The following is a 27,859-nucleotide window of genomic DNA, read 5'->3' on the forward strand; positions in this document are numbered from 1 at the left end:
AAAAAAAAAAAAAAAAAAAAAAAAAAAGGGAAGGGACTAAATGCAGAAGCTTGGAAGGTTTGCCGGTTAGGGCCTATCTGTGATAGGCTTGAGCTGTCTACAAGACAACTAAGAAGAAGTATCCTACAGTTAGAAATATAGAACTACAGTATCATGCAAGGCCAGAGGTGTCCAGAGGTGGATGTTAATGGCACAGAACTAGTTGAGTTCACCATGCAGGAGACCATAGCCCCACCTGTAGAAATGAGCTTCCCCCGATCTTCCTTCATCAGTACCAGAACTCTTTGGCCCCAGCTTACTGGGAAAGTATTCACATTAAATATTATAATGTTTCCAATATATGAAGAGTTTATTCAGATTTTTAAGAAAAACACCAAGATTCATACTGATGAATAAGCAAAGATAGAAAGAAATCATTCACACTAGAAGATATCAAAACAGTAAACAAAACATATGGGAAAATGTTCACCCTAACAGTAAAAAAAAAATAAAAAAGAAAAAATCAAAGTAACCTCAAGATATCATACTGCACCTTTAAAAATAACTAAAAAGACTTGGTGAGGGTTGAAGTGAAATGGATAGATTCTGTATATTGTTAGTGGTATTGTAAGTTGAATATCATCCTTTTGGTGAACAATACTGCAACACCTGTGAAGATATGACTTGCCCTTGACCCAGTTATCCAATTCTTGAATGTTACTCATTAGTCGGAGATTGAGGTGGAGAAAATGACCACACCAACATTTATTAAGTGCTGCCTTTTTAAGTAATAATAGTAATTACTGTGATAATAATAATTGCTAACATTTATTGGTCCCTTACTGTATACTAGGCACTGTATTAAACATGTTGTATATTTTTAATTAATCCTCTCAATAACCTCGTTAGGTACACACTTTAATTTCCATTCCACAGAGAAGGAAACAGCTTAAAAATGTTGAGTATCTTGTTCAAGTTAAGCAGCAGAGCTAGAATTCAAATCCAGATCCATCTCAAAATTATTTTACCCATCAGCATTGACTAATCCTCACAGCCATCCCTTGGGGTGAGTATTATTAATGACTTTGTACAGAAGAGAAACTGAAATTTAGCAAGGTTAAGGAACTTGCCCAAGGTCACACAGCTCGTAAGTGGCAGAACTAGAATTTGAACCCAAATCTATCTGGCTCTAAAAACCTGTATTCTTTCCACTATACCATATTTTTCCCTGAGGAAACAATTTAGTAGAGGAAAAACAAGACATATACTCTCAGATATTGCAGTGTTACCTATAATAGCAAAATAGTGGAAAATTTCAAATCTAAGTAAAAGTCCAGTCATTACAAAGGACAATTATGAAGACATCATTATGTCCCATCCAATATGATATTTTAGTTCTATATTTCTGACTACCTTGGTTTTGTAGACACCTCAAGCTTGTCATGGATACAGCTGTGGAAAAATGTGTACGAGGCACTGTTCTGTGAAAAAGCAGAACACAAAATAGTGCTTATGTTATTATTTCAGTTTCTTCTGGACATCTGGGCATGTGCATAGCAACTAGAAGAAAATAGCAAAAATCTGTGCTTCTCCTTTCCGTGAATCTCTAGGGCCTGCTGCAGCTCTTGGCCCATGGTGAACAGTCAGTAAATGTTTGCTGAAAGGCATGGGCTTGCCCTGACAGCTGGGGGCTGGGCTCTCCTGCCCTCAAACCCAACACTGCCAAGATGGGATATCAGACCTGGGGGTAAGGATGCTTGGTAGTCTGGGCAGGAATGCCGGACACATGCTTCCTCCTAAGGCTCTGGGAAGGCAGATGAGGGGAAAGATGTAGGATTTCATGGCTAAGAGGAGAGGGAGACCTGGGTCACAAAGGTTTCTGTCTGTATAGGCCCCCTATAAATACTTGATGAAGGAATTAATGGTCTGCACTGGCTGCAGTCAGAGGCTTCTGCTGTCCCAACTTCTCTTCCCATTTCTCAGTCTCTGTTTGTTTCACCTTCTTCTCATCCCTCAATACCCTCTGCCCAGTTACATGGGATTTCTCCCTCCTTTGAACCCTGTAATGGACTATAATCACTCTGTTACATTTATCCTCTTCTGTCCTGTCAGTCTGGGATCTGAGCTACAGAAATTCTCTGAGAGCCAGTTAAAGAAATGGAAATACTTAAATTATAATCTGTCAGTTACGCTTCTTTTTGGATTGTGGAAAGGATTTTGCCTGGAAGTATTCACTTGGTCGTGACTTTTTAAGCCATGTACAGTCTGTGGTTTTAGCTACAGTGAAGAAAAATGGCTGAGAGTTTGAATCACGATTGGCGGGTGAAAAATTTCCCCTTACTACTTCTATCACATCTTGGAGGAAATATATATGTGTGTGTGTATACATATATATACACAAATACTATAGATGATAGATAGATAGATAGATAGATGGAATAAAATCTGAAAAGCATCTTACTTTTTACAAGTCTTTGAAAAACACAACTACCTACCTATAACCCCCACCACCCCCATCTCATAAGTGTGACTGAAATAGAAAGTACCAAGAGATTATATCAACTAGTCAAGCTCACAGAAGAGATATCAATAAATCAAAAATGTTTATTTTTCCTATTGCAGAAAACTTATAAAGTATAAGATGTTACAGCACCAGGTGTACTTAAGTTGAAAAATGGCATGTCTAGATTTAGACTCTCTTTGCTCAGTGGCAAGATTGCAGCCCAGGAGAGTTTTCTAGAACTTAGCTGTTTCGATTGATTTACACTAGTGTACTTGAGCTGTGCCTCAGTCCTGAGGGGGACTGTGCATATCAAAGTAGTGAAGTGATCCGTAGCTGGTGGAAACTGCAACATTCTGCGGAGATTAAAAACAAGATACACAAGTCTCCTGTCTCTCATAGGCTTTCAGCCTGCCCTCTCCTCTTCCAGCTGGTGAAATTTGCCTCTGGCTAGGATAGACTTTCAAGAAACTTTGGATGCTTATTTATTGGGCATCTACTCTGTGCCAGACACTGTGTTGGCCCTGAGGATACAGCAAAGAAATTCTGCCCCAAATGGCTTTAGTCTATGAAAGTTTTTGGTTGGTGGTTAAGTCCTCTAAGATGAAGACTTCGTACAAATGTAGCTTGCCCTCATGGAGCCCTGCGTGGCTGGGGAAGGGACTGTGAGAACTGCCTGGAGGTCACAAGAGGGCCCTATAGGCTGGAGTGTTCTGATAATATAACAAGGAATGGGATCAATATCATGGATCTCTGAGGCGTCTGCACTTTTCAGTAACATCCAATTTAGTTAATTCCTTTAAACTGAGGGGAGAGCTTTCTCTCAGACAAATTCTCCCGGCTAGTTACTCCTTGGATTGGTCTCCAAGGAGACCAAAAACAGATCAGCACATACACAGTGAGTCAGTACAGCCTTGGCACCTGGGAAGGGAATCATCATCAAAGGAGAACCAGCATTGGTGTCCCAGGAAGGGAGGCATTTAATCTTTACTTTTAACATGGACATTCTTTACTTCTGGTCACTGTGCCCTTTTCTTTAATAATTAAAGCAGATGTACAATGTATGTACACACAGGCTGTTTTAGTTAGCACAAAATTCAAGTTTACTCATGTATAAGCCAGAATGACTTCCCTGTACCTCAATATGTGAAATTTTCTTTTATTGCTGTTTTTTTTTTAAAAAAGCGTATATGTATTTTGTAAGGATATACTGTAAACTATTAAGATGGTTATCTCTTGGATGTGATATTTAAAGGAACTCTAACCATTTTACTATTATTTTATTCCTTAAAATTATCACGGATTATTTTTTAATGATTATTTCTTTTGATAATAAAGAAATGCAAAATAACTCTTTTTCCTTCATAAATATAACTTTTAAAATATTTGTCTTAAAAATATCTGAATATTTTTCTGCCCTTTTCTTTATAATGTTTTATACATTTTGTAATGTTAATGTATTTATGGGTAAGTTGGTTTCTCTGCATCAATCTCAAGTTCTTTGTGGTCAAGGATTATCTTAGGGATGGAGAGCCTCACACACCTAGTAGGTACTCAGTTCCTAATTAAGTGGACTTTAACTTACTTCTGTGAGGGAGTACAAAGTGAGGGAAGGATAGATCTGGGGAAACCATATGAAGGACAAAGAAGGTCAGATTGAGGTTAATCAGAAAATATTCTTCTTCCTGTTAGCACATTTGGGTTTTAAAACTGAGAACGAGTTGGCTAAGAGCCTTGCTAAAGCAATTCAGGTCCGTTTTTCTGCAGTTAGTTACTGCACAGGCCATAATATTGAGGGTCTAGGTTCACTTCACTCTCCTGCTCAGGAATATTTCCTTATTGGCGTTGCCAATAGCCCTAATTAAAGGCTGTACTCAAAATATCAACTTGGCATACCACAGGAGCCAGCTTCCTCATTCCTCTGTGTGTTAGACTTTCTAATGATGAAAGAGGAAATCAGGGGCTACAGTGACCACCAAACTCCCCACTTCCCAAAGAAAAGTTGTGGTGTTTTATATTTATATCAAGTTTGCCTTGGTTTCAATTTTAAAACAATGCATTTAATGGTAGTTGAAGGAGGGAAGGGTCTGATCTGGTGTGGGGAGAGAGTAACCTGGCAACCACTGCTCTGTTCTTCAGATCTGCTGAAAAGATCTGTCCTCCAGGTATCAAGAAGGGCCATGCTCCCTCTGAAGGCACTTGGGAAGAATCTGTTCCAGGCCTCTCCTAACTTCTGGTAGTTCCTGGGGTGGTGGCAGTGTAACTCCAGTCTTCACATGGCATTCTCCCTGTGTGCATGTCTGCCTCTGCTGTCCAAATTTTGCCTTTTCCATAAGGACACCAATCATACTGAACTAGAGCCCACCCTAATGACCTCATTTTATCTTGATTACCTTTGTAAAGACCCTATCCCCAAAAAAGGTCATGTTCTGAGGTACGAGGGGTTAGGACTCCAACATATCTTTTTTGGAGGACACAATTTAATACATAACAGTAAGGCTGGTTCAATGTTTTTAAATAAATTACTGTAAACCACTATATCAACAGTCTAAAGAAGAAAAACACATGATCATATCAGTTGATGCAGAAAAAGCCAAGATAAAACCTCTTGGCAAGGAAGAAATAGAACCTAATAAAAGGTATCTACAAAAAACTTACAGCTAACATCATATCTAATGGTGAAAGACTGCTTTTCCTTTAAGATTGAGAACAAGACAAGGATGTACAATCAATCCTTCCGTTCCTATTTAACATCATGAGGTCCTAGCAAGGCAAAGAAATGAAAGGTATACATATCAGAAAGGAAGAAATAAAACTATCACTATTTGCAGATGACATGATTGTCTACAAAGAAAATCTCCCCAAAAACCTATCAAAAAAATCCTAGAACTAATAAGTGAATTTAGCAAGGTGGTAGAATACAAGATTAATACACAAAAATCTACTGTGTTTCCATATAATAACAATGAACAGTTAAAAATCTAATTTTTAAAAAATTTTATGAAAAAACAAAGGAACTGAGTAGACAAAACAATTTTGAAAAAAAGAAGAAAATTGAAAGAATCACACTACTTGATTTTAAGACTTACTATAACATCACAGTAATCAAGCTATCATAGTAGTTGTGAAGGGAAAAACATATAGTTTGATGGAACAGAATGTAGTCCAGAAATAGACCCCCAAAATATAGCCAATTGATTTTTTTACAAAGGTATGAAAGCAGTTCAATGAAGGATAGTCTTTTCAACAAAACGTGTTGGGCTATTTGGGCACAAGGCTAGAAACATTTTCATCACCCCAAAATTAAACATTAAATAGTTACTCTTCGAAAGACAGATACCATATTATATCACTTATATGTGGAATGTAAAATTTGACACAAATGAACTTATCTACGAAACAGAAACAGACTCACAGACATAGAGAACAGACTTGTGGTTGGTTGCCAAGAGGGAGGGGGTGGGGGAGGGATGGATTGGGAGTTTGATATTAGCAGATGCAAACTATTATATATAGAATGGATAAACAAGGTCCTACTGTATAGCACAGGCAACTATATTCAATATCCTGTGATAAACCATAATGAAAAAATATGAAAAAGAATATATATGTGTGTGTATGTATATATATATATATAACTGAATCACTTTGCTGTACAGCAGAAATTAACCCAACACTGTAAATCTACTCTACTTCAATAAAATAAATTTTTTTAAAAGTTACTCTTCATTCCTGCCTCCCTCCAATGCTGGCAACCACCAATCAGCTTTCTGTCTATATGTATCTACCTATTCTGAATATTTCATATAAATGGAACCTTTCATATAATACATAACCTTTTGTGTCTGCTTTACTTAGCATAATGTTTTGAGGTTTATCTACTTTGTAGCATGTGTCTGTACTTCATTCTTTTTTATGACTGAATGATATTGCATTGTATGTACATACCACAATTTGTTTATCCATTCTTCATAAACATTTGGGTTGTTTCCACCTTTTGGCTATTGTGAATAGTGTTGCTATGAATATTTATCTACAAGGGTTTTGAGTACCTGTTCCCAGTTCTTTGGGGTATATACCCAAGAGTGGAATTACTGTGACATTTGGTAATTCTGGGTTTAACTTTCTAGGAATCATCAAAACTGTTTTCATCCACACTCACTTTCATATAATTGTGACTGTACTGTGTATATTTTTGTTTGTGTAATATCTGACATAAAAATAACCCCTTCAAATTAAAGACTCTTAGTCAACATTATTTTTTGTGGCTGCATACTATTCTGCTATATGCATTTTATAATTTAATTAATCATTCCAGTATTTTAGGTTCTTCAGTTTTCTCTTATTCTTTTTGTTTCTCATTGCTATTGTTAACGAGTCCAAGCTCATACTGCTTGCTGCACTACAGGCCAATAAATTGAGAGACAAGTTGTTGGGGCAAGGAATAGTGACTTTATTTGGAAAGCCAGCAGACCAGGAAGAGGTGGACTAGTGTCCCAAAGAACCATCTCACCCAAGTTAGAATTCAGCCTTCTTTTATACTAAAAGGGGAGGGGATGTGGCTGGTTGTTGCAAACTTCTTGGTGCCAGAATTCTTTGTTCTTGCAACTGTCCATTTAGGTCTGGTCACGATGTTCTTGAGAATGGGCTATCCTGTATATTTCAGGCTCTAGGCAACATTCTTGTACAAAAGGTTCAGAACCAGCATGACTAAGCACTGGCAACAGAGCACACAGGTTAGAGCTAAAGGAATAGATTCAATATGGAGTCAGGTTTGTTCTTCTCTGTTACACTATGTTAAATAACACCAGGACAAACATTTGTGCTTACATCCTTAATTCAATTTAAACTGTGTCCCTAAGGTAAATTCCACAATGTAGAATCATTATTTTATAATATAAATACTTGCTAAATTCATGATACCTGTTACCAACTTGCTCTTCAAAAATGTTCTACTGAACACTGACTTGACTTGCAGTGGAAAGCCTCCTATTTTACCATACCCTTCCCAGCCCTGGATCGTATTATTATTATTATTATGTTTAATCTTTGCTAATTTTGTAGGCTAAAATATTCTTATAATAGATTTATCAATAATTTCTGACACTGTGGTTATAATAAATTTGAACTTTTTTCATATGTTTACTATTTATTTACATTTCATGATTTATGAATTCTCTATACCTTTGCCCATTTATATTTCAGAATTTATATTCAGAATGCTTGTTGTCACAAATAACAGATCTAATCATGGCTTTAATGACTTGGGAATAAAGTTTTCTGACATAAACAAGATATCTAGAAGTAGGCGACTGCTAGCTGGTTTAGTGGTTTAGGATGTCAGGTTGGTGTCTTTGCAATGAAAAATGGCTGCAACTGCTCCAAACATTACATCCATGTTCAAGGCAGGGAGAGAGGGGATAGGGTGGAGCCAACTGCATCTGTCCCCTTTATTATGAAAGTAAAAGCTTTGCCAAATGCTATCCCAGCACACTTCCCCTTATGTCTCATTGACCAGAACCAGGTCATAAAGCCACCCTTTGCTGCAAGGGAATTGAGAAATCAAGTAATAGGATTTAAATGTTAGGCTTAAATCATTCGTGATCCATCCCCTGGGGCTGCACACTTTGCTGCCCACAGCAAAACCAAAAAGGAGGGGAACTAGGGGGAACGGATTCTAGAAGGCAAAGAGCACTATCTGACACAGAGTCTCAGTGTGTTTTGGGTTTTTTATTGCTTTATATATTTCTCTATACATTAAGGAAATTGACTTTTATCCTACTTATTACAAATATATTTCCCAGATTTCAGTTTGCACTTAACTGCTGTTTATCTGAGAAAAGGCTTTTTTTTTCCTATTTATATAATGTACTAAGTTTAAATTTTTTTGTTTGTTTTTTAGATTAAAAAGTTCTTCCATTTAGAAATTAGATCGACATTTACCTCTAGTTTTTAAAATCTTTTTGAAAATTTAACTTTTTAATTGATCAGATATGTATTTTACCTATAAGGTAGGTTAATTATATAAATTGATTTTTTTCCCAAATAACTAGCAAATTGTCCTGGTACCACTTATTTCCATCTACTTCTAGGGCCCATGGTTATTCCTTTTAGAGAAAGGACTATGGGACAAAAAAACAATATCAACAACAGCAAAGAATTGATGAGGCAAATGCTGCAACATCAGCTTTCATGAAACCTAAGAAGGAAATTGCAGGGAAAAGGCTTTAGTACTGAGAAGTGTGATTGTTTGTTATAGGTTTATCAGTGCACATAGTTAATGGATCGTGTTTCAGTTTCCTTCCTCTTTCCATTTTCTATGACAGGTAGCAAACCTAATTGAGAGTAGACCTCAATTATCTCATCCTGAGATATCCATCAAGTGACCTGGTTGTCATTTAGATCTGGTTCTTTTCCTAGTCAAACAAATACCTTATTAGGGGGGTATAAGTTTTTAACTTACAACAAAATTAATTTGCTTTAAAAGGATAAGTGATTCACAGGATTACTAGACAAACAAGCAAACAAAATTAAAATCACATATGTTTTGAGTTTAATGTTTACCATTCACAGGGGAACAGGTAAAACTCTTCAGGAGATCATTGCTTATCACTCAGGGTCACACCAGGAAAACAGAAACTACTGGGTATTTAAAACAGAGTGTAGTGCCGTGAATTGGTTAGTTACATGGTGATAAAAAAAGGGGGAGAAACCAATCAGGGGACAGTGAGGCTGACCAGAGATTGGCAGCTGCAGGGAGCCTGGAGGCAGTGGTGCACTGATAACTGGTACTCCTAGAGAAAAAGCCTTGATTTGTAGCATTGGCTAATTTCAAGCTAGAAACAGTTTAACAAACAGCTTGTAAAATTCCTGAATATTTACAATCTGCTCTTGTAAACCAGTACAAGCCAGCTGTAGCACACCACTGGTTAGAGAGGAAAAGGGAGCAGGTGGTGTTAGCCAAGCCCTACAGGCTAGGGTCCCCCATGAGAAACTGGGACCATGGCAGGCCTGTCTGGGGATTTGGAGACGTGGGAGAGACAGTCACTGCCAGAAGTTCTGCATGAGGCAGAGAGAGGGAAGAGGAGAAATACCCTGACTTTTCCCTTCCAGCCCTCCAGTCTTTTGCCAGTGTCTGGCTGAAGCCAGCTGGAAGCATCTAACTGGTAGTGAGAGCCTGGGAAATGCAGCTTACAGGGGTCATCTCCCAGCAGCACAGAGCAGAGCGGGGAAGGGACAGTTTCTTGTCCTCTTTTCCCTTCCATCCCTGTTGTTTTCTTCTGTCGTCCTTTAGATTCTACTTTTTCTCACTGCCCAGTCTTACATTGCTAAGGCTTTGCTTCCCTGCCAGAAAATTGTCTTGAGTTTTCTTTCCAGTTATCCTATACTTATTGTTCCTGCTCACTCTGCTCTTTTACAGTTTCTGTCTCTTGCTTCAGCACCTTTTGGGAGTGGCCCTATTCTGCTCTTGCTTCTCTGTGCTGCTGCTTCTCCCCACCTTTCTGGATATTCTTCCTATGCCATGGTCAGCCTCCAACATGCTCAGGTTAGTCAGGGTCTTTGGGTGGAGAGGAAGAGTCTCACTCAGGACACTTTAGATGGAGAGGGCTTTGCAGAAAGGTTACCTGTGGACTGAATCTGGAATTTGAAGGACTTGGGAAACCAAGACAACTCTAGGGACCAGCTACTCTGCTTGCCTGGCACAGCCCACACTGTTCTTCTCCTAGGATGCCTTTGATTCCCTCACTTCATGCTGCGGCATATTTCAACTGGCTGACTCTTTATACATTCTCTGGTCTGATTCTGGTGCTCATGGCCATTATGCCAGGTCACCTGATGCCTCTCTAGCCAGCCTGTGAATGGGCTGCCCTAGGATAAGGCATCCAATCTGTAGTACCTCCTAGGGAAAACTTATTGCTGGATATTCTAAGTGGGGGCCGTAGACCATCCAGTTCAGCTCAAGATGATATAATATTGACTTGGCAGGCACTGAGATTCACCTGTCCAGGAGGGGGTTGCACTTGGGTTCTTTGTACTCACACTGTCTCTCCTTTCTGTATGCCTACCTGTGCACTAAGATACATTTGATGTGTCTGCTTGGCTTCTGTGATGACAAGTCTTGGACTGCAGGCTCTGCAAAGACAGAGATTCTCAACCCTGGTTGAAATGACAACTACCTGAGGAACTCTCAAAATGCCCGATTCCATGCCCCACCCTGACACTCCAGCCAAATTGGTCTGTGATCAGGTTGGGCATGGGTGTTTTTTTAAAGCTCCCAGATGACCTAATATGCAGTAAGGGATCCCATCTTGGTTGCCTGGACATTGGATTGTGACTTCGCCTGTCACATCTTTCCTATAGGCCACTCCTTTACATGAGTTGAGGGACTGTTGATTTCTCAGGAAACCCTGTGGTTTGGGAAGGGAAAGCCTAGAGTGCTAGTGAAGGACAGTCTGAGAGGAATATGCCTGACACAAATGTAGAAAGCCTTGTTTCTAGTACTTTCCCACTTCAGAATTTCTTGGCAGGATCAAAAAGACCTTCTGCCCCTGGAGCTGTGTAGTCTGACAACTGTAAAAATTGCTTTTCACTTTTTGTTGCTTTTATTTTGTTTTACTGCCCTCTTAGTGTGGTTACACATAAACACAAATGCTGTAATATCCAGGAGCTTATTACATCCTGGCTGTGAACTCGCTTCCTTGAACCAAATTCTAGTCATAGGTTCTTCACATTGGCTGTTGAGTGGTTATGTTCAACGTGAGGAAACAGGACATAGCTAAAGAAGGACAACATGGAAGCCCAAAGAGTTTCTGAAAGGGTAAAGCAGCCTGGTTTCACTACAAGTTGGTCAAAAGAAAGAGAAAGGAATTAGATGTCTTTCTTTGATGATTCTGTGATTATTCAGGAATATGTGATTGGTGACTTTTTAAATATATGCAGTACTTTAAAGCTTACCATGTTCACTGGATCCTCTCAAATATCCTTTAAAGTAGAAACAGCAGATATTATTTTCTTATTTTCCCAGATGAGATATTATTATCCTTATTTTTCTCTTTTCTCAAAATGCCTCAAGACCATAGTAACGCCCAAGGGTGGATGTGAGACTAGAACACAGGACTCTGGGCCCTGTGGCACTTGTGCAGCATGTCCTGTTGCTGTACGGGTGAACCGATCCAGACACTAAGCGATGGAGGTGTGTGGAAATGTGTGGATTCAAAGGGAAGTTAATACCTGAGCTTTAAGGGAATTAAATAACAGTTGAGAGAATGTGTGAATTGTGATCATAGATTGCTATGATGTGTGTGGGTCAGCTTGGGACCCCGTGATCTCCGTCAGCCTCACCCCTACAGCCACACCAGATAAACTCACAGTCTAGGTGAGACTCAAGTGCTGTCCATGTGACACAGCTTCACAACAAGTTCCCCTTTTTCTAAAGCCGACCACTTGCTGTTCTGCAGCCCCTCAGTGAGCTTCCCTGAGGTGCTGCTGTGATACAGGCAGGAGTGACCATGGGGCCAAGGAGTGGTGCAGATAGAATCCTCAAAGGCTCCCGGGGAGCCTGAGGAAAGTCCTAGGGGTCTTAAATAAATCCCCTAAAAAGGCAGCATTCTGATTTAAAATGCATCAGAGCCCAGATGGCAACAAAGGTTTTTCTTTTCTTTTCTTTTTTTTTTACATCTTTATTGGAGTATAATTGCTTTACAATGGTGTGTTAGTTTCTGCTTTATAACAAATTGAATCAGTTATACATATACATATGTTCCTATATCTCTTCCCTCTTGCGTCTCCCTCGCTCCCACCTTCCCTATCCCACCCCTCCAGGCGGTCACAAAGCACCGAGCTGATCTCCCTGTGCTGTGCGGCTGCTTCCCACTAGCTATCTACGTTACATTTGGTAGGGTATATATGTCCATGCCTCTCTCTCGCTTTGTCACAGCTTACCCTTCCCCCTCCCCATGTCCTCAAGTCCATTATCTAGTAGGTCTGTGTCCTTATTCCTGTCTTACCCCTAGGTTCTTCATGACATTTTTTTTTCTTAACTTCCATATATATGTGCTAGCATACAGTATTTATCTTCTCTTTCTGACTTACTTCACTCTGTATGACAGACTCTAGGTCTATCCACCTCATTACAAATAGCTCAATTTCGTTTCTTTTTATGGCTGAGTAATATTCCATTGTATATATATGTGCCACATCTTCTCTATCCATTCATCCAATCATGGACACTTAGGTTGTTTCCATCTCCGGGCTATTGTAAATAGAGCTGCAATGAACATTTTGGTACATGACTCTTTTTGAATTATGGTTTTCTCAGGGTATATGCCCAGTAGTGGGATTGCTGGGTCATATGGTAGTTCTATTTGTAGTTTTGTAAGGAACCTCCATACTGTTCTCCAGAGTGGCTGTACCAATTCACATTCCCACCAGCAGTGCAAGAGTGTTCCCTTTTCTCCACACCTTCTCCAGCATTTATTGTTTCTAGATTTTTTGATGATGGCCATTCTAAATGGTGTGAGATGATATCTCATTGTAGTTTTGATTTGCATTTCTCTAATGATTAATGATGTTGAGCATTCTTTCATGTGTTTGTTGGCAGTCTGTATATCTTCTTTGGAGAAATGTCTATTTAGGTCCTCTGCCCCTTTTTAGATTGGGTTGTTTGTTTTCTTGTTATTGAGCTGCATGAGCTGCTTCTAAATTTTGGAGATTAATCCTTTGTCAGTTGCTTCATTTGCAAATATTTTCTCCCATTCTGAGGTTCTCTTTTGGTCTTGTTTACGGTTTCCTTTGCTGTGCAAAAGCTTTGAAGTTTCATTAGGTCCCATTTGTTTATTTTTGTTTTTATTTCCATTTCTCTAGGAGGTGGGTCAAAAAGGAGCTTGCTGTGATTTATGTATGTCATAGAGTGTTCTGCCTGTGTTTTCCTCTAAGAGTTTGATAGTTTCTGGCCTTACATTTAGGTCTTTAATCCATTTTGAGCTTATTTTTGTGTATGGTGTTAGGGAGTGTTCTAATCTCATACTTTTACATGTACCTGTCCAGTTTTCCCAGCACCACTTATTGAAGAGGCTGTCCTTTCTCCACTGTACATTCCTGCCTCCCTTATCAAAGATAAGGTGACCATATGTGCGTGGGTTTATCTCTGGGTTTTCTATCCTGTTCCATTGATCTATTTTTCTGTTATTGTGCCAGTACTATACTGTCTTGATTACTGTAGCTTTGTAGTATAGTCTGAAGTCAGGGAGCCTGATTCCTCCAGCTCTGTTTTTCGTTCTCAATATTGCTTTGGCTATTCGGGGTCTTTTGTGTTTCCATGCAAATTGTGAAATTTTTTGTTCTAGTTCTGTGAAAAATGCCAGTGGTAGTTTGATAGGGATCACATTGAATCTGTAGATTGCTTTGGGTAGTAGAGTCATTTTCACAATGTTGATTCTTCCAATCCAAGAATATGGTATATCTCTCCATCTATTTGTATCATTTTTAATTTCTTTCATCAGTGTCTTATAATTTTCTCCATACAGGTCTTTTATCTGCTAAGGTAGGTTTATTCCTAGATATTTTATTCTTTTTGTTGCAGTGGTAAATGGGAGTGTTTTCTTGATTTCACTTTCAGATTTTTCATCATTAGTGTATAGAAATGCCAGAGATTTCTATGCATTAATTTTGTATCCTGCTACTTTACCAAATTCATTGATTAACTCTAGTAGTTTTCTGGTAGCATCTTTAGGATTCTCTATGTATAGTATCATGTCATCTGCAAACAGTGACAGCTTTACTTCTTCTTTTCCAATTTGTATTCCTTTTATTTCCTTTTCTTCTCTGATTGCTGTGGCTAAAACTTCCAAAACTATGTTGAATAAGAGTGGTGAGAGTGGGCAACCTTGTCTTCTTTCTGATCTTAGTGGGAATGGTTTCAGTTTTTCACCATTGAGGATGATGTTGGCTGTGGGTTTGTCATATATGACCTTTATTATGTTGAGGAAAGTTCCTTCTATGCCTACTTTCTGCAGGGTTTTTATCATAAATGGGTGTTGAATTTTGTTGAAAGCTTTCTCTGCATCTATTCAGATGATCATATGGTTTTTCTCCTTCAATTTGTTGATATGGTTTATCATGTTGATTGATTTGCGTATATTGAAGAATCCTTGCATTCCTGGAATAAACCCCACTTGATCATGGTGCATGATCCTTTTCATGTGCTGTTGGATTCTGTTTGCTAGTATTTTGTTGAGGATTTTTGCATCTATGTTCATCAGTGATATTGGCCTGTAGTTTTATTTCTTTGTGACATCCTTCTCTGGTTTTGGTATCAAGGTGATGGTGGCCTCGTAGAATGAGTTTGCGAGTGTTCCTCCCTCTGCTATATTTTGGAAGAGTTTGAGACGGAGAGGTGTTAGCTCTTCTCTAAACGTTTGATAGAATTCGCCTGTGAAACCATCTGGTCCTGGGCTTTTGTTTGTTGGAAGATACTTCGTCACAGTTTCAATTTCAGTGCTTGTGATTGGTATGTTGATTTTTTTCTATTTCTTCCTGATTCAGTCTTGACACGTTGTGCATTTCTAAGAATTTTTCCATTTATTCCAGGTTGTCCATTTTATTGGCATAGAGTTGCTTGTAGTAATCTCTCATGATCTTTTGTATTTCTGCAGTGTCAGTTGTTACTTCTCCTTTTTCATATCTAATTCTATTGATTTGAGTCTCCTCCCTTTTTTTCTTGATGAGTCTGGCTAATGGTTTATCAATTTTGTTTATCTTCTCAAAGAACCAGCTTTTAGTTTTATGGATCTTTGCTATCATTTCCTTCATTTCTTTTTCATTTATTTCTGATCTGATTTTTATGATTTCTTTCCTTCTGCTAAATTTGGGGGTATTTGTTCTTCTTTCTCTAATTGGTTTAGGTGCAAGGTTAGGTTGTTTATTCGAGATGTTTCCTGTTTCTTAAGGTAGGATTGTATTGCTATAAACTTCCCGCTTAGAACTGTTTTTGCCGCATCCCATAGGTTTTGGGCCGTCTTGTCTCCATTGTCATTTGTTTCTAGGTATTTCTTAATTTCCTCTTTGATTTCTTCAGTGATCACTTCGTTATTAAGTAGGGTCTTGTTTAGCCTCCATGTGTTTGTGTTTTTTACAGATCTTTTCCTGTAATTGATATCTAGTCTCATAGCATTGTGGTCGGAAAAGATACTTGATACAATTTCATTTCTTAAATTTACCAAGGCTTGACTTGTGACCCAAGTTATGATCTATCCTGGGGAATGTTCCACGAGCACTTGAGAAAAATGTGTATTCTGTTGTTTTTAGATGGAATGTCCTCTAAATATCAATTAAGTCCATTTTGTTTAATGTATCATTTAAAGTTTGTGTATCCTTATTTATTTTCATTTTGGATGATCTGTCCATTGTTGAAAGTGGGGTGCTAAAGTCCCCTACTATGAATGTGTTACTGTCGATTTCCCCTTTACTGGCTGTTAGTATTTGCCTTATGTATTGAGGTGCTCCTATGTTGGCTGCATAAATATTTACAATTGTTATATCTTCTTCTTGGATCGATCCCTTGATCATTATGTAGTGTCATTCTTTGTCTCTTCTAATAGTCTTTATTTTAAAGTCTATTTTGTCTGATATGAGAATTGCTACTCCAGCTTTCTTTTGGTTTCCATTTGCATGGAATATCTTTTTCCATCCCCTCACTTTCAGTCTGTATGTGTCTCTAGGTCTGAAGTGGGTCTCTTGTAGACAGCATATATATGGATCTTGTTTTTGTATCCATTCAGCCAGTCTGTGTCTTTTGGTTGGAGCATTTAATTCATTTACATTTAAGGTAGTTATCGATATGTACGTTCCTATTCCCATTTTCTTAATAGTTTTGGGTTTGTTAATTAGGTCTTTTCCTTCGCTTGTGTTTCTTGCCTAGAGAAGATCCTTTAGCATTTGTTGTAAAGCTGGTTTGGTGGTGCTGATGTCTCTCAGCTTTTGCTTGTCTGTAAAGCTTTTAATTTCTCCATCAAATCTGAATGAGATCCTTGCTGGGTAGAGTAATCTTGGTTGCAGGTTTTTCTCCTTCATCACTTTAAATATGTCCTGACGTTTCCTTCTGGCTTGCAGATTTTCTGCTGAAAGATCAGCTGTTAACCTTATGGGGATTCCCTTGTGTGTTATTTGTTGTTTTTCCCTTCCTTCTTTTAATATGTTTTATTTAATTTTTGACAGCTTGATTAATATGTGTCTTGGCGTATTTCCTGTATGGGGCTCTCTGTGCTCCCTGGACTTGATTAACTATTTCCTTTCCCATATTAGGGATGTTTTCAACTATAATCTTTTCAAATATTTTCACAGTCCCTTTCTTTTTCTCTTCTTCTTCTGGAACCCCTATAATTCGAATGTTGGTGCATTTAATGTTGTCTCACAGGTCTCTGAGACTGTCCTCAGTTCTTTTCATTCTTTTTTCTTTGTTCTGCTCTGCAGTAGTTATTTCCACTATTTTATCTTCCAGGTCACTTATCCGTTCTTCTGCCTCAGTTATTCTGCTATTGTTCCCATCTAGAGTATTTTTAATTGCATTTATTGTGTTGTTCATTGTTGTTTGTTTCATCTTTAGTTCTTCTAGGTCCTTCTTAAATATTTCTTGCATTTTCTCTATTCTATTTCCAAGATTTTGGATATCTTTACTATCAGTATTCTGAATTCTTTTTCGGGTAGACTGCCTATTTCCTCTTCATTTGTTAGGTCTGGTGGGTTTTTATCTTGCTCCTTCATCTGCCGTGTGTTTTTCTGTCTTGTCATTTTGCTTATCTTACTGTGTTTGGGGTCTCCTTTTTGCAGGCTGCAGGTTCGTAGTTCCCGTTGTTTTTGGTGTCTGTCCCCAGTGGCTAAGTTTGGTTCAGTGGGTTGTGTAGGCTTCCTGGTGAAGGGGACTAGTGCCTGTGTTCTGGTGGATGATGCTGGATCTTGTCTTTCTGGTGGGCAGGTCCACGTCTGCTGGTGTGTTTTGGGGTGTCTGTGGACTTAATATGATTTTAGGCAGCCTCTCTGCTAATGGGTGGGGTTGTGTTCCTGTCTTGCTAGTTGTTTGGCATAGTGTGTCCAGCACTGTAGCTTGCTGGTCGTTGAGTGAAGCTGGGTACTGGTGTTGAGATGGAGATCTCTGGGAGATTTTCGCCGTTTGATATTATGTGGAGCTGGGAGGTCTCTTGTGGACCAGTGTCCTGAAGTTGGCTCTCCCACCTCAGAGGCACAGCACTGAGTCCTGGCTGCAGCACCAAGAGCCTTTCATCCACACGGTTCAGAATAAAAGGGAGAAAAAGTAGAAAGATAGAATTAGTAGAAGTAGAAAGAAAGAAAGAAAGAAAGAAAGAAAGAAAAAGGAAGAAAGAAGGGAGGGAGGGAGGAAGGAAGGAGGGAAGGAGGGAAGGAAGGAAAAAAAGAAAGAAGATAAAGTAAAATAAAATAAAGTAAGATAAAATATAATAAAGTTATTAAACTAAAAAATAGTTATTAAGAAAAAAATTAACAACAACAACAAAAAAGTGGACGGCTGGAACCCTAGGACAAATGGTGGAAGCAAAGCTATACAGACAAAATCTCACACAGAAGCATACACATACACACTCACAAAAAGAGGAAATGGGGAAAAATCATAAATCTTGCTCCCAAAGTCCACCTCCTCAATTTGGGATGATTCGTTGTCTATTCATGTATTCCACAGATGCAGGGTACATCAAGTTGATTGTGGAGCTTTAATCCGCTGCTTCTGAGGCTGCTGGGAGAGATTTCTCTTTCTCTTCTTTGTTCTCACAGCTCCCAGGGGCTCAGCTTTGGATTTGGCCCCGCCTCTGCGTGTAGGTCGCTGGAGGGGGTCTGTTCTTTGCTCAGACAGGACAGGGTTAAAGGAGCAGCTGCTTCAGGGACTCTGGCTCACTCAGGCCAGGGGGAGGGAGGGGTGCAGCAGAGGCCGCCGTGACATTGCACCAGCCTGAGGCGCGCCGTGCGTTCTTCCGGGGAAGCTGTCCTTGGATCCCGGGACCCTGGCAGTGGCGGGCTGCACAGGCTCCCCGGAAGGGAGGTGTGGAGAGTGACCTGTGCTCGCACATAGGCTTCTTGGTGGCGGCAGCAGCAGCCTTAGCGTCTCATGCCCGTCTCTGGGATCCGCGCTTTTAGCCGTGGCTCGCGCCCGTCTCTGGAGCTCCTTTAAGCAGCGCTCTTAATCCCCTCTCCTCGCGCAGCAGGAAACAAAGAGGGAAGAAAAAGTCTCTTGCCTCTTCGGCAGCTCCAGACTTTTCCCCGGACTCCCTCCCGGCTAGCCGAGCTTCACTAACCCCCTGCAGGCTGTGTTCACACCGCCAACCCCAGTCCTCTCCCTGCGCTCCAACCGAAGCACAAGCCTCACCTCCCAGCCCCGCCCGCCCCGGCGGTTGAGCAGTCAAGTCTCTCGGGCTGGTGAGTGCCGGTCGGCAGCGATCCTCTGTGCGGGAACCTCTCCGCTTTGCCCTCCGCACCCCTGTTGCTGTGGTCTCCTCCGCGGCTTCGAAGCTTCCCCCTCCGCCACCCACAGCCTCTGCCCGCGAAGGGGCTTCCTAGTGTGTGGAAACCTTTCCTCCTTCACAGCTCCCTCCCACTGGTGCGGGTCCCGTCCCTATTCTTTTGTCTCTGTTTATTCTTTTTTCATTTGCCCTACCCAGGTACGTGGGCACTTTCTTGCCTTTTGGGAGGTCTGAGGTCTTCTGCCAGCGTTCAGTAGCTGTTCTGTAGGAGTTGTTCCACGTGTAGATGTATTTCTGGTGTATCTGTGGGAAGGAAGGTGATCTCCACGTCTTACTCTTCCGTCCATCTTCCCCTCGTCCCCCTCTTTTCATTATTAAGTGTTTAAACTGCAGAACCTTTTTGTGGCCTATTTTTAAAATATCTATCATGTATTTTATGTGTGGTCCTCTTCCTTTCTTCCAGATGCCATGAAGTAGATAAGCATGACTTTTGGATCATGCACACTTGAGGGCAGGTCTGAGTTGCTGAATCTCTGTGTTTGTACTTGAGCCTACACTTTGCAGTCCCCTTCAGGATCACCGAAGGCCAAAGGAGAACTCTGTCTGCTGAAAGTTGTCCCCGAAGTAGCTGGTGTTGGGTACTTCACTCCTCAGAGTAGAAAAATCACTGGGGCTTGCTGAGGGGACTGCTAACAATGGCCTTCCCTCTAGGGGAGTATGTCAGGAGGGTCTGGCCATCCCTCCACTTGGCCTGCTTGCTAGTGCCTCTTCTTCCTCAAGGACATCAGTTTCTTCCCTATTCTCAGCAACCCCCAACCTCACACCCCACCAAACATTCTTAGTTGTAGGTTAGGCTATAGCACCGCCTCCACCAAAGACAACAGGAAAGGCCAGTAAAGTAGGTCATGTCTGTCCACAGCTGTTTAATTACTTTGTCGCTGTCATCCAGGCAAAACTTTAAAAGGTTTATGAGTAACATATTCCCTCCAGGGTAGTTGTCTCCACCTTCAAAGTCACATGCACCACCCCTCACCTAGCTCTGCCTCACACCTCGTACGCCCAGTTCCCCTGAGCTCTGGCTCCAGCTGCTTCCCCAGCTTTTTTCACTTCCTCCATGTGTCAGCATGTAACCACTTGTTCCGGGCCTCCCAGATCCTTAAGCAGAGTTCAAGGGGAACAAAATGATATGTAAATGTGAATTTTTTTTATTATAAACAATCTTCATGTGTCTAAAAGCCAACTAAGTGTTGTAAGTGTCACAGTTTCCAAACAGTGCTGCAAAATAATTACAGTTTTATCATCAAAGTGATTAAAATGTTTTTCTCTTCTTAGCTCATCTGAGCTTCATCTCTGAGGTACTATAGGCACTCCTAGGTGGCAACTCCTAAAGATGGAAGATTCTACACCTCCAGGGGCCTGGGTCTCTTCGGGAGGTAAGCCAGGTCCTCACTACTCCTTTGGCTTCCTTCCTGGGAGGTAGGTCATCATCAGGAGTTTTTTTTATTGTAGGTCAATCAACCGTCAAAGTTACATGTTGGGGGTAGCATTGCAATTTCACCTCTTTCTCTTGGACCTGCCAGATATGACAAGCTTCTCCATTTGCAGCATTAAGGCAACTGTCTTGGGAACCTGTCACTGCCTCAGGACCCTCCTCACATCACCTCACAGCATCAGGGGTCAGAGTCGGGTACCTCTGTGTTCCTCTTGAGCATGAAAGCCCCATAGGGTAGATTTTTTTCCCAGTATATTGACTCAACAACACTTCTGTTAGGTATCAAACACTCATTTATTCACAGATGAGATCCTACCATGATCTTAGTACCAGAGATACTAAAATGCTCTCCACAATCTCTCAGTGTAGTGAAGGAGATGGATTTGAAAACAGTATATTCACTATAATGTGGCAGGTGATAAGGTAGTTGCACACAGGGACACAGAGATCATTTAACCCCATGTGTGGTCTCAGGGAAGACTTGCAGGAGGAGATAAGTCACAAAGATGTGAAAGACCCTGATGGAGTTGCAGCACCATTAGCAGTGGCTAGCACTGGAATACAGAGTGAGAGCCAATGACCTGCAAGAGACGGCTTGGTACAAACTGGGGGTGAGGAGGTGCCATTGAAATGCTTAGCAACAGAGTGACAGTGTCACATGTGCCTCTTAGGTAGATGGCTCTGTATGAAGGGTGAAGCCCAGATTAGAAGACAGATATGTTTAGGGGCCTTGACTAGGGATAAAGAGAAGGGGAAAGGTTCAAGAAATATTTGCACAGTTAAATTAGCAGGACTTAGTGGCTGATTGGCTGGAGGAGGAGGGGGAAGGAGTGTTCATATGAACTTAGGTTTCTGGCTTTGATGAGTTTTTGGTATTTGACCTACTGTTTACACTGAAACTGGTAGATGCAAGTGGACTCTACACTTTGTGAGTCCCGGGTGAGGTAATATATATGAATATTAAAGGACATCAATTCCTCCATCCATCAACTTCTAAACATTTAAAAATTACGTTATCTCTTGATGAATGTTATCTCTTAGCAGTTAAGTTCGTTTTAGGCCTGACACTGGGATTGGGGGTGAAGGGAGGAGTAAGCAGATTTCAAAGCAGAATTCTGACTAGGGAGATTGAAGCTTGTTCCCCAGCTCCAGGCGGCCTGGTAAAGGACATCTGGGGAGAAGCGGAAAGCAGCCACCTGACAGGAGAGGAGGGGACTGATTGGCCCACAGGAACCGCCTGCCAGAGGAAACTGCAGCGGGTTTCATTTCCTCCCTTTCAGCTCTGGACTTCTATCAGGAGCTTTATCTCTCTCCTATTATAAGCAAAAATAATTAAGACCAACTGATCATTAAAACACCTTTTCCCCCCTTCCAAAGAAAAAGCAAGACATTTCATTTCAAGTGGCTGTTTCCCTCTGAAGTGGCAGTGCAGCAGTACCCTTCTCTTCATTCCGGGCTCAGCAGAAGTGTATTTCACCTTCAGCAAGTGGGGGAATCCCCTCTTCTGTGTGCCCTGCCCACCAGCCTAGGGCATTGGGGATCTTGTCCAGAAGCTTGTCCAGAGTCACTGAAGAGAGAGGCAAAGCCATCATTCTACCTTGTGCTACTCAGCACCCATCAGGTAAGATGCTGTGCACCAGGATGAAGCCCCCGGCAAACCACTGGCCCTGGTATTTCAGAATTTGCCTGAATATGTTGAACGCATACCTCTAGGTTCAAAGCAGCAAGGCTGAGAATGGTATCTTCAGTAGGAACGATGATAAAGGAAAAAGGTACACCTTTCCAAGTTTAACATGATGGTAGAGTACTTAAATCCCAACATGTTTGGAGATCAAGATTAGTGATATTTTCATCTTTATTAAAATAAGAAATCATTGACAAATATTTTGAGGACCTACTATTTTTTTTATGGGCTATGCAAACTTCTTTGGTATATGCAAACTTCTATGGTAAATACAAAGTGCAGAACCCAAGAAATTTATAATCTATTTGGGTGGACAATTGAAAATTTAAATAATATTATAAGGTTACACATGACTAAGTACCTAATGGGTAGTACAGACAGTAGGATATTGGAATGAGAGTAAGATGGATGGTAGCTGAAATTATTAGGAAAGACTTCATAAAGAAACTGGCCTTGAAGGGTGGTTGGTTGTAGATAAGTGGAAGGTGGATAAGGGGAGAATGACTTCCAAGTATGGCTTGTTAACACTTCCATCGAATCAAGTTTATATAACACACTTATTGAATTTTAATTTCTAGTTAGAATATGTAAATCTTCAATTCAGGAAGGCTATTCATGTCAATACTGGGAACTAAAGTCCTAAGGAAAAGAGCTAGTGTTTATTTATTGTAGGAAAACTGCTGGCTTGCTGGAGCATTCCATCAACTGAATTGTTTCCCTCATCCTCCCCAGAGATCTATTCACCCTCGGTAACTTCTGCTAAATGTTCACTAATTTTTAGCAATCTTTCACATAGAGAATGAGATTTAGGCTAGCTGTTTATATTTTTTTCTGCAAATGATAAATAGCAGAGCAGCACAAAATCATTTTGATAAATAGAAATTCACTGTGTCTTAAAGTGTTATGTGGCACTTTTCTCCATATCTCAGGCTTTCAGTTGAATCTGCTGAGTCAGGGAGCAGTCACCAGCTGTGTGAGTGATAGGCATGAGGCCACAAAAAGAAATCTTTGGCTTCCCCTCCAAGCCCTGTTCTTTACATAAGAGCATAGGAGCCTCCAGAAGACTTGCATGATCTTAGTGTTGAAATTTCTGTGTATATTTCTGTGTACCAAAGAATTGAGAGAATTTCAGAGTTTCTGGGATTCTTATTTATAACCCAATGACCAGGACAGTATTGAAAATATTAATGGATAATGGTTGACCTCCACGAGTAAATTTGGACGATTTCCCTTGATGCAAGGCCAGCAAATACAAACTTCCTATGACCATTTAAAATAAAACAAGAACAAAATGAAGTTCTTCACTCTCCTACTTCGCTTCCTTTGCTCAGATTACTCTCTGCCAATGATGGCCTGCATGCATCCCCCCTCTGTGCACGCATGCGCACACACACACACACACACACACACACACACACCCTGTACCTACTTTCCAAACCATTCCACCATTCACTGGGGATAAGCATCACTAGTGAGGAACAATGGTGGATTCAGACTCTCAGCTAACAAGGCTTATCTCCCTGTCTTTAAGACCCATCTTCAGGAATGTTTTCCCAGCCCGTAGCCAGAATTAATCTTAAAGCAGGAGTCTCGGTTTTCTTTTCTTTTCTTTTTTGTTTTTTCAACAGGAAAGCCTGTTTTTATTTTTACTGGAGGCTCAGGTGGCACATGACAGTTCATAAAATGGCTTCAGAGGTAGGGGGTAGTGGGGAAACAAAAATTAAACTGGGATGGGAAAGAAAAACAACCAGGAGGAGATAAGAGCTGGCTGTTTCCTTCTCAGCCTGATTTAGCGGAGGGAGTTAGTGCCTCTGAACAATAAGAATGGATCCCTTCCTTTAATCCTTGGTAAGGGAGAGAAAAAAAGCAAAAGGCTGTTGCTTTGGCCCTCCTGAGTCTCAAGGAAAAAGGGGAAAAGCCGGTGTTTTGATGTCATGAATTGTGGGAAAGGGGGAAGGGAGGTGCTGGGTAGGATACAGGTCAGTTGGAAAAACTGGCAGATACCAGATGGTGGCTCTGGGTGTCCTTTGAGTTGGAATCACTCCAGTATGGTGGTTGGAGGGTCCCCACTGTTGATGGGGGCTGAGGTCTCCGGGGCTGTGGGCTGCCTGGGTCCAGGGGGCTGCTGCCGTCTCTGCTGGATGTAGGGGCAGTTTTGTGGGTGCTGGGGCTCAGGCCGGGAACAGTCAGTGGGGCCTTGGCTGGGCTTGGTAAGAGTCTCGTTTTTCTATTATGTGATTGATATAGTAAGAAATATATATAGTTTAGGTATTCATCCGAGGTTCCTGGCACAGAACGTCTAAAGCCCTTAATATATCCTGAGTGGGAGGGGTAAGAGGAGTACCTTTTGTTATTCATTATAAGCCCCTTTCAACCACCTGAGTTTACATTAATGCGGTGACTCTTGGAGGATGGGGGCTGGTTGCCAGAGGAACCAATCATGTGATTAGAGGGCTGGAAATTTTAGCCACCCCCTAACTTCACCCCCGCCTTAATCACCAATGGCTGGTTATTTAATTAGTTATGCCTACATAATGAAGCCTCCATAAAAACAATAAACAACAAAGTTCAGAGAGCTTTTGAGTTGGTGAACAAGAATGCCTCTACGTGCCAAGAGGGTGGCATATCCTAAACTCCATGGGGACAGAAGCTCCTGTGCTCAGGACCCTTCTGGATCTTGTCATACATATCTCTTCATCTAGCTATTTATTTGTATCCTTTAAAATATCCTTTGTAATAAATTGGTAATAGTAAGTAAACTATTTACCTGGGTTCTGTGAACGGTTCTAATAAGTTGTCAACCTTGAAGAGGGGGTCATGGAAACCCCCAATTTACAGCCCGTCAGTCGAAGTCCTAGAAGTCTGGACTTGAGGTTGGTGTCTGAAGTGGAGTTAGTTTTGTGGGACTGAGCCCTTAACCTGCGGGGTCTGCACTAACTCAGAAGTGTTGTGAATAGAGAATCTGTTTTTCTTTTAAAGGTCTATCATGTCCTGTGTTATATCACAGCTATTTTGTACGTGTCTTTTCCTACTGTTAGATCTTAAATTTCCTAGTGCTTTCAAGTCATTCTTACAAATTTAAATTCTCATTATAGTTTAATTGAATCTTTTTTTTTTTTTCACTCAAAGAACATTTTTCAAACCTTTAGTTGTGTCAGCCCTGAGTTAATCATGGGACCAAAAACTGTTTAAGGAAGGGCATTGCAAACCAAAGAGAAACTTGGAAAAAGGCCCAGAGAGCATGCAAAGAGTTTGGAATGGTTGGTACATAGGGTTTAAATGAGAGGGTAATGGGAAACAAGTCCAGACAGGTAAGTGTGGCGTCTGGTCATGAAGTTTTACATATGAGGAAAATGAGACACATAGATGTTATTTGATCAGCCACAGTAACAAAGGGATTAGAACCCATCTGATTGTTCCCACCATCCAGGCCCAGCAACTTTACATAAGCTCAGACAGTGATGTTATGCAACCATGCCAGTCTGAGGCAACTGGGTGGGAAAAGATGAAGATAGTGCAGAGAGCATCTGTGACAATCGTGTCTGTGTGGTCGGGCCACACGATGCCTCTCTTTGTACTTCCATAGAGGCAAGAGCAATAGGAGGCAAACAACCAAGAAAACTAGGTGCTCTGAAGACAACATCTAGCACTGCTCTGTGGCAAGTCGTAGTGGCCAACCTGAGCCCCCACTTAGTAACCCACAGACTGGTCTGTGAGCTACACTTCAAAGCAAATACCAAGAATTGCCAGCTCTGCCATTCTTTTGGCCTTTGCCTTGAGATTCAAAGAACTAATATTTTCAGTGATACCTGAGTTACAATAATAAGCAAAGGTGTTGAGCAGGTAAGTCATTAAAAAAATGACACATAGCCTATAAACATATGAAATAATGTTCAACCTCTCCAGTAATAAAAGAAAATTTTTTATGAAAAAATTATTTTTCTCTTATTAGATATCAGATTATCAAGATTAATAATAACAATAATAACTACTGTTGGCAAGGATATGGGAAAATTGGCACACATGTAGAATCTGCTGGTTGGAGAAAAATTTGATGTAAGCTTTCCACAGAGCAATTTGTCAATGTATTTCATCAGTCATTAAAACATGGTCATTCTTTCTGGCAATTCTACTTCAAGTCCGAAGAAGCTAATTAGAGAGGTGTGCAATGCTAGGCTGGAACTATGTTCATTTCAACATTATGGCTGTGAAAAATTAGAAATGACTCATGTATCTAATGTTAGGGGAGTAGGTACATATCCTATGGCACAAAGACACAATGGTAAAAGGATATTGATGTAGTGCAGCATTCTTAATATAATGCTAAGTGGGAAATGTTGGCTGCAAAACAGTATTTATAGTTTAAAAACATTTTGAAAAATGTATACATGTATAACTGGCATGTTGAGAAATCAGGACTCATGGGATATAATCAGAAAGCACCTTTAGTTTTGCCTTTAAATGCCACTGGATAAAAACATGGGCTGTCCCATGACTTTTCTGCTCACTCTCAGGTAGTAAACATCCTTTGGGCACTTGAAGACACAAAACCACTGTCTCAATTCAATACAATAATTAGATTGTCCAGTCCCTGATTAATTCCAGTGTTATTCAGAGCAGCAGCCATTTCCCCTCACACAGCCACAGCTTGCGGCAGTGAGAAGCCTGTAACAGTAAGGAGGGGTTTGATCCTACCTTTTCCCTGTGAGCCTCTACTCTCCATCCCCTCGAAGGTAGTTCTTGACCATTCCAGAGTTGAAGTGGAGGATGGAGGGGAGGAGAGGTACATGTTTGGGTGGGGGTGGGGGTATATGTTAGGAAGCTCTTTCTTGACTGGGGTGGCTTCACGGTCTCTGAGGCCAGGCAGATGTTTAAATATGCCTCTTGTGTGCTCAGGTGGGGTTTTCAGGCTCTGTTTTGCAGCTCTCTTGATACCATGATGTGCCCTCCCCTGCTCTCTGCCAACCCCTCCATGTCCCTAGGAATCTTGTGATTCGCTCACAGCCTTTCTATTAAGGTTTCTTCACCTCTTGAGCCAGCTATCGTGGACATGAACTAAGAGAACCTCAGCCCCCCCTCAGCCTCTTCTGTGGCCCATGTCTTGTCCATGAGAAATGCGTAGAACTGTTCATGCATGAGAAACTCTGGAAGTGAGGACTGACTGCCAGCTGAACAATCTCCCTTCAGTCTCCCCTTACTTCCCTCACTCTAGGCTGGCTGGCCCCAGTTTCTCAAACTTATGCTTCTTAGGCAGGAGTTAGACACCAGTTGTCCTTTCCCCAAAACTCTAAAGGACATATATTAAGCTCTTTCAGTGGTACTGTTGAAGCCCCTCTGTAAAAAAAGACTCTGTGTCTCTGCTCTTCTGAACCAATGTGGGTAAGGGGACTTGTTACCCTACCATGAGATCCACCCTCTTAACAGATTTTTCAGTGCACAGGACAGTATTGTTATCTACAGGCACAGTGTTGTACAGCAGATCTCTAGAATTTATTCATTCATGAATAAATGAAATTTTATACCTGTTAATTAGCATCTCCTCATTTCCCCCTCCCCCAACCTCTGGCAACCATCAATATATTCTTTGCTTTTATGAGTTTGACTATTTTAGAAACCTCATATAAGTGGAATCATGTATTATTTGTCCTTCTGTGATTGGCTTCTTTCATTTGTCATAATGTCCTCAAGGTTCATCCATGTTGCATATTGCAGGATTGCCT

General features: G+C 40.8%; 1 protein-coding gene across 4 annotated transcripts in view; it reads left to right on the top strand.

The window, feature by feature from the left end:
* EXPH5 (exophilin 5) overlaps positions 1–27,859 on the top strand; it is a 72,976-nt gene that overhangs the window by 2,817 nt on the left and 42,300 nt on the right. Inside the window, exon 1 of one of the 4 annotated variants that reach the window (XM_027082378.1) lies at positions 19,254–22,076. The exons of the other annotated variants lie outside the window; for them this stretch is intronic. The gene's annotated coding sequence lies outside the window, so the exon portion shown is untranslated. Of the gene's footprint in view, positions 1–19,253; positions 22,077–27,859 lie in introns of those variants that run through there. 4 annotated transcript variants of the gene reach the window in all.

Source organism: Aethalodelphis obliquidens, unplaced genomic scaffold (genome assembly GCF_003676395.1).
Source record: "Aethalodelphis obliquidens isolate GAN/ISIS:26980383/991018 unplaced genomic scaffold, ASM367639v1 scaffold46, whole genome shotgun sequence".
Classification (NCBI taxonomy): domain Eukaryota; kingdom Metazoa; phylum Chordata; class Mammalia; order Artiodactyla; family Delphinidae; genus Aethalodelphis; species Aethalodelphis obliquidens.